Genomic DNA, 6782 nt, shown 5'->3' on the forward strand with positions numbered 1-6782 from the left:
GAGGGGCCATCTGCCCTGGTAGTTAACCCCATCGGCCATGACCATAACTCCCATGGGTCTCTTTAGCCCTCAAAGGAACCAATATCTGGGGGTTGTATCTGCTTTATCTGTCTCTCTGACTCTGCTCAGTTGTGCATGAGGGCAAACCTTCTGCCAGCCTCCAGACTCTTTTTTAGAAACTTGTAGCCATATAAACTCATTTCTCCTTTCCATTTCCCCCTTACTTTAGGTCAAACAGCATTTTAAAGTCATGGTATTTTATGTAGACATGGATATTCTGCTGATCCGCATTGAACCTTCCGTATAAGGTCATTTTCCAGTTGCATCATCAGTTGGTAGTTGATAGTGGTCCCTCGTTGCCAGGGAGGCTCATCCCCGGGTGTCATGTCCCACGCTGGGGGGAAGGCATTGCATTTACATGCTGAGTTTGGCTTCGAGACTGGCCACATTTGAGTAACATGAAGGCTGACAGAAGGAAATTCCCAGGCACAAAGTTGCTCTAGGCCTCAATTTCTAATGACATATTTCCTTTATGTCCTAACAAATGATTTCTGATCTTATTCCATTGAAACATAGACATGTTATAATCCAAAGGAGTAATACAAAAATTACTTTCATTCCAATCACATTTCAATCCTCTTAACAAATTCAAATTATAAACTTGATCTCCTAAGTGTAAAAGAGCAGATTCCAAATCACTAACTCTGTTATTAAGTCCTTCATCAATGTGCTCTTGACTATGCCATAAGTCACTTGCATTCTTGTGCCAATCATGCATGTATTGCTGTGTCTGCATCATCTCATGCAATGCAACAGCAGCAGTGGCAGCGGCAGTGATGACACCAATGAGGCCAAGAATGCCAGCTATGAGAAGTCCCAAAAATCTCTTAGATCGTTTCAACAGTCCTTGAGCCAGGTGGAAAAGAAGATGACTTTCAGGTGATGACTGCCACATCCGATTCATTTTCACCGGGATCCACACTCCTCATCTTCGGCGAGCCATGGTGATAATATCTCCATTCTGTAAGATATTCTCAGACAAACAAGTATACAAAGCGCCATCCTTATAGAACAAAGCATTTTCAGTAATGGTAGCCTTTCCTACCACAAACACATGTGGGTCTCTGACACATGATTGAAAATGATGAATTTGATCTAATTGTAAATATTGTCCATCCATACTTTTATTACCTTTCCATACAGAAGTAGATGCCACTCCTAAGAAGACTTTCCATATTTGTTTTTGATCATGGATTCCAGTGCTATTGCACCATGGCAAAGGAACCCATTTCCCTATATTTTTCCAATCACTATTATTTTTGGTAAAGATTACTTTCTCATCCATATCAAGAGAATCATGAAAAGGATACTGCATATTACTAATTTGTTGTCCCAAGCTATGTATACCATACCAAATAAATCTGCCCTTATATTTGTTGGGATTCCCCATAGGGGCACTTTCCCAAACTATTCCATAGGAATCATTAAAAATGACAGATCCTCTTCCCATATGGCATTCATACCATCTTTGCATATCATCAGCATTCCTCTTAGGACAACTATAACTTGGATACTTATATTCTTGGTATTGATAAGATGGGAATAAAGTTACCAAAGATTTAGTATTATTATGGCTAAAATTGATCATCATTCTATTTTTCACAGCCATACATGGTGGGCGATTGCCAATGCAAAGAGGTCGGAAATCAAATGGAAGAAGGAGATTATAAATCTTTTGTCCTTCTTCTCGTGGCTTAAGTGGTAACCTATCATCCACGGGTCCAGGAAATATAATAGTTTTATTCAAATAGACAGGAAAAGAAGGATCTTTCCAGGTTAACACTCGAAGTAATGGGGGATTAGGGATATATGCCCAATATGTGTAATTACCATTACCATTGCCGGTTTCACTCACTGTCAGTAGGATCCACATGTGTAGAAGACTCCACTTCTTCAGTCCTAGGTTTAATCCTTTTTGCCAGAAGCCAGATTTCTTCTCCATTTTCTGAAATGATAAGAGCATAACCTCGCCCCCATACTTTAACCCTGCCTTTCTTCCATTCATTACTTAAAACATCTTTCCAAAATACTGGTTGATTCTCAGCGTCTGCATTTTCTGTGGATTTTTGAGAATGTCTAAAATGACATTCAGCTGGTGTCATAGAATCATAAATGTTAAGAAAATTTAAGGTAAATAAAGCTTTAGCCAATTGATCTTTAGGTGAAATCATACCATCATCTCCCCCTTTTTGTTTTAAAAGCATAGTCTTGAGAGTATGATGGCATCGTTCAACAATAGCTTGACCTGTAGGATTATGGGGAATGCCGGTAACATGTGCAATAGCATATTTTTTACAAAAAGAAGCAAAAGATTTACTAATGTAAGAGGGTCCATTATCAGTTTTAATCTTTAGAGGGCATCCCATCACAGCAAAAGCAGACCAGAGATGTGAGCGAACATGATGAAACTGTTCCCCACTTTGAGCAGTAGCCCACATGAAATGAGAACAAGTGTCAATACAAACATGAACATATTGTAATTTACCAAAGGATGGAATGTGAGTAACATCCATCTGCCATAATTGATTAGGAGTCAGGCCTCTGGGATTAGTTCCAGCCTGAAAAGGCACTGCTGTCAGTGGTCCAAGGTGGGACAAGCACGAATAATTTCCTGCGCTTGTAGTCTGGTAAGCTTTTTTTTTTTTTTTTTTAAAGATTTATTTATTTATTTAATTCCCCCCCTCCCCTGGTTGTCTGTTCTTGGTGTCTATTTGCTGCGTCTTGTTTCTTTGTCCGCTTCTGTTGTCGTCAGCGGCACCCGCTTCTGTTGTCGTCAGCGGCACGGGAAGTGTGGGCGGCGCCATTCCTGGGCAGGCTGCTCTTTCTTTTCACGCTGGGCGGCTTTCCTCACGGGCGCACTCCTTGCGCGTGGGGCTCCCCCACGCGGGGGACACCCTTGCGTGGCACGGCACTCCTTGCGTGCATCAGCGCTGCGCATGGCCAGCTCCACACGGGTCAAGGAGGCCCGGGGTTTGAACCGCGGACCTCCCATATGGTAGACGGACGCCCTAACCACTGGGCCAAAGTCCGTTTCCCGTCTGGTAAGCTTTTGATATTTATTTCGCAGGCCTTTAGCGTTAATGTGAGTTAAAGCATGGTAATCACGAGCACTTTGTAAACACCCCACTAATAAATCAGCTCGAGCATTACTTGCTGTCATAGGACCAGGCAAAGATGTATGAGAACGTATATGTGTAATGTAAATAGGATGCTGTCTTAATCTAATGAGATGTTGCAAATCAGCAAAAAGTTGAGATAATTTATCAGTAACAAAGATATGAGCCGTTTCAATATGTTTAATAGTAAGGCATACATATTCAGAATCAGAGACAATATTCAAAGGTTCCTTAAATATTGTTAACACCTTAATGATGGCAGCAAGTTCAGTACGCTGAGCAGACGTGAATGGAGTCTGCCAAGCCTGTTCTTTTCAAGAAGTAACGTATGCTGCTTTTTTATTACTATTACTATATTAAATACTGTACAAGATGGTTGGGCTATGCACATAGCCCTGAAAAGCACCGCAGAAGTTTATTGTTGCGTTTTTTACAGATAGAGGAATGCAGCTGGCTTGATCTGTCTAAGAAGACACTAAAGAAAGTCTTAGCAAGTTTTAAAACAAAGTGATAGCAACACAGCTGGACATTAACTTTTTGCCACTAGCAGTGTTTGGGATTGCTGCATACTACAGTGTTGTTACTTTAATCTATGATAAGAGGTTGTTTCTGTGACACACACTCTTTTATAATAATTAAAACCATAATTAACCACATTGTACTTTTCTTTTTAATATTATGCTGAAATATTGGTACCTTTATACACTTTTAAGCATTTATAGAAACCTTTTACTCATACAACTTCAATTAGCAGAGGGTTAAAGGAAAGAAAAAACTTGTTAATTTTATAACACTTTAAAACACCTTTTATTCAACATATATATATACATATACATATACATATATATATATATATATATATATATATATATATATATATATATATATTTTACTTAAAGTTACCACAATACTTTCTATAACTTGCCACATGCATTTAAGTTCCAAGAGTTTATGAAAATTAGCCATCCTACTTTAGGGCAGAACACACTTTTTTGCAAAAACTTATTAAATTTCAATTAGCATTCTCACAAACTTTTAACCTTTTTAATATGCATTTAAGTTTTACATCCTTCATATTATCCTGTGAAGAAAAATAAGCTATTCATTTCAATCTAGGCAAGAACAACTTTTTATAAAAAGACTTATAGTAATTTTGTTAATCAAGACTCACAATTTTTATCATTGTAGAGATCTTATTAACATTTAAACTTATGTATTAATATAAGCGCTTATTTAATTTTTGGCCATTTGAATAGAGCTCTTTTATAAATTTTTAATAATTTATATTACCATCCGGAGGTATCAAAATACACACTGACATTGAACGAACAAACACAGAACAATCAACAACACAGTAACAGAAACATACAGTTTACAATTAACTTATAATTCTTACTTTCTTGGTATAGCTGCTTTTAAGCTCTCCATTATATCACATTTTAAATATCACTTCGTAAGATTTCTTCTGGAATCTATGTTGCCTGTAACATGCAAGCTTGTGCTTGGAAACATTTTTATTCGTTATCAGCAATCAGTTAAGATAACTTGAGCAGCATAAATGTAGTTAAAACTCTAATTTAGCAGTTTAGACAGCCCGTTAACACACATTTTTTAAAATTATTACTCTGTAAGACTATACTGAGACTTGAAGTTCAGGAGTAAACTATTGATTTAAAACTGAAAATTCCTTTTTAAACCTTGATAAAACTTTTGTACTAATTTTATTATCTTGGTTAAATAAGCCCAATTAGAATTAGCATGGAAATAAAACAGAACACCAATGTTGCCATGTTTTTCTCTTTTTTCAGTGGCTTAACTCTATTAACCCCACTAGCCCACAGCTACATTGTCATGTAGACAGCAGGGGGGTTGCAGAGTTGCTGCCAGAATAGTTTCCTTATCTTAGTTAACACTTTAACAGAGAGTTTTCTTACAAGCCTGATTTCACTAACAAGGACATTATTTAGTATCTTTGCCCGTTTTAAATCTTTCAATAGTTTAAAAGTTTTTGGCTCAGGATGAAACTTGACACCCCCTTGTGGGTGTTGAGCATCAGGAGGAATTTGTTGAATACTTACAGGAAAAGCTGCTACAGCTTGCATAGCCAGAGGCTCACCTTGACTAGATCCCAGTAAAAGACATTTCATTAATGGAGTAACAGGCACAGGATTTGGCTTAAAGCTGCTACGAACATAAGGCAGGTCTGTAGAGAAAAGTCCACTAGGTACTTTTCCAGGTTCTGGAGGTGCAGAAGGAACCTCATGAGTCAAATTAGGATATATGTTTACTTTAGAAATATTTAGCTCCGACATGCATTTAGTTAAGAACGGATTTGTGTCTTTAACTTCAAATAACTCTTCTTCTTCCTGATCCTCCTCCAAATTCCTATCTTTACCTGTATCATTCATAGCCATTTCCTCCCTTGAGAAAAGAACAATCTCTTCCTCTTTGTCAGACTGCAGAGAATCTAATGCAGCAGCAATATGCTGTCCTAAGGCCCAAACTGATACAGGTATATTCTCTCCTTTCTGATATGCTCTCCTCAATTCTTTCATTACTTGCCTCCACTGCTTAACATTCATCAAATTCTTTCCTTGCAGTTGAAACCAATAACAATGCTTTTGAACCAAAGCACACAATTCTAACAAATCTGCAGTCTTAACTGTGACGCCTACACTGTGCAACAGTGTTTTCAAAACCTGTGAATATTCTTCCAAGCGTCCTGGTTGATTACCCATACCCTGATGCTAACGGAAAGCAAAACTTAATAATATGAAGCAGCAATCTACCCGGGTTAATTAATTTCGATGCTCCTTACCTTAAAAAAGGCTTTTCAGCTTTCCGCGTTCCCGATCCAGAGGTGGAAGATCCTACGCTGCCGTGTCTTGATGAATCCTCTGCCTCGAGCCCCACATCTGGGCGCCACCTGTTGGAGTCTTGTTCGTCTGGGCGCCACCTGTTGGAGTCTTGTTCGGCGACCCGAGGTATCAGGAATGAAAGACAAAGAAAGATTGGGTTCAGGGGATCTGAGAGCATTGATTTCTCAAGCTCATCAGACAAGTTTATTGAGTCGAGGGGCTAGTATATATACCCCTAACCTACGTGACATTCAGCACAAAATCAAGTTACCTATTACCCTTACCTCATTCTATATTAACTAGTGATTGATGAAAACCCAAAAAACTTTACTGGAACTATTATTATAAGAATCAGTAACCATAAATCCTGTTACCCAGGTTGTTCCATTCTCCAGGTATTGTTTTGCCTGCTGGTGTGCTGACGCAGCCAAGATTGTGCTCCGCACCGATAATCATAAGGGACAGCTTGACTCAGTGGTCAAGGAAGTAACTTGCTTCCATGGAAACAACATGCCTTTGTTTCCCACAAAGCTCATGTCCAGTTTGGGGACAGGCCTCTGCTGTCAGGTGAGTAGTGTGAGGGCCCAGACTCCTTATGGCTTGGGGTGGCTGCTGGCCTCCAGTAAGCTTCACATTCACCTGTGCCCTTCTGGTTAGACAGGGGCAGTGTGCCATTTGCAGGTTCAGAGCTTCTCCTGGTGGCTAGAGCTCACCCTCAGGTGTTGTGGTGTCAGTTTGTTATCAGGGA

General features: G+C 39.1%; 1 long non-coding RNA gene across 2 annotated transcripts; it reads right to left on the reverse strand.

Moving 5' to 3' along the window:
- Positions 1 to 1313: 1313 nt before the first annotated feature.
- Positions 1314 to 6556, reverse strand: LOC139437965 (uncharacterized). 2 transcript variants are annotated; one of them, XR_011647835.1, is made up of 2 exons: positions 5995 to 6556; positions 1314 to 2005 (listed from the first exon to the last, which is right to left on the reverse strand). It is a non-coding gene; the product is annotated as an uncharacterized lncRNA (long non-coding RNA). The 2 variants fall into 2 exon arrangements; XR_011647834.1 differs by having other exon boundaries at positions 1314 to 2618.
- Positions 6557 to 6782: the final 226 nt, after the last annotated feature.

Source organism: Dasypus novemcinctus, chromosome 31 (assembly GCF_030445035.2).
Source record: "Dasypus novemcinctus isolate mDasNov1 chromosome 31, mDasNov1.1.hap2, whole genome shotgun sequence".
In the NCBI taxonomy this organism is placed as follows: domain Eukaryota; kingdom Metazoa; phylum Chordata; class Mammalia; order Cingulata; family Dasypodidae; genus Dasypus; species Dasypus novemcinctus.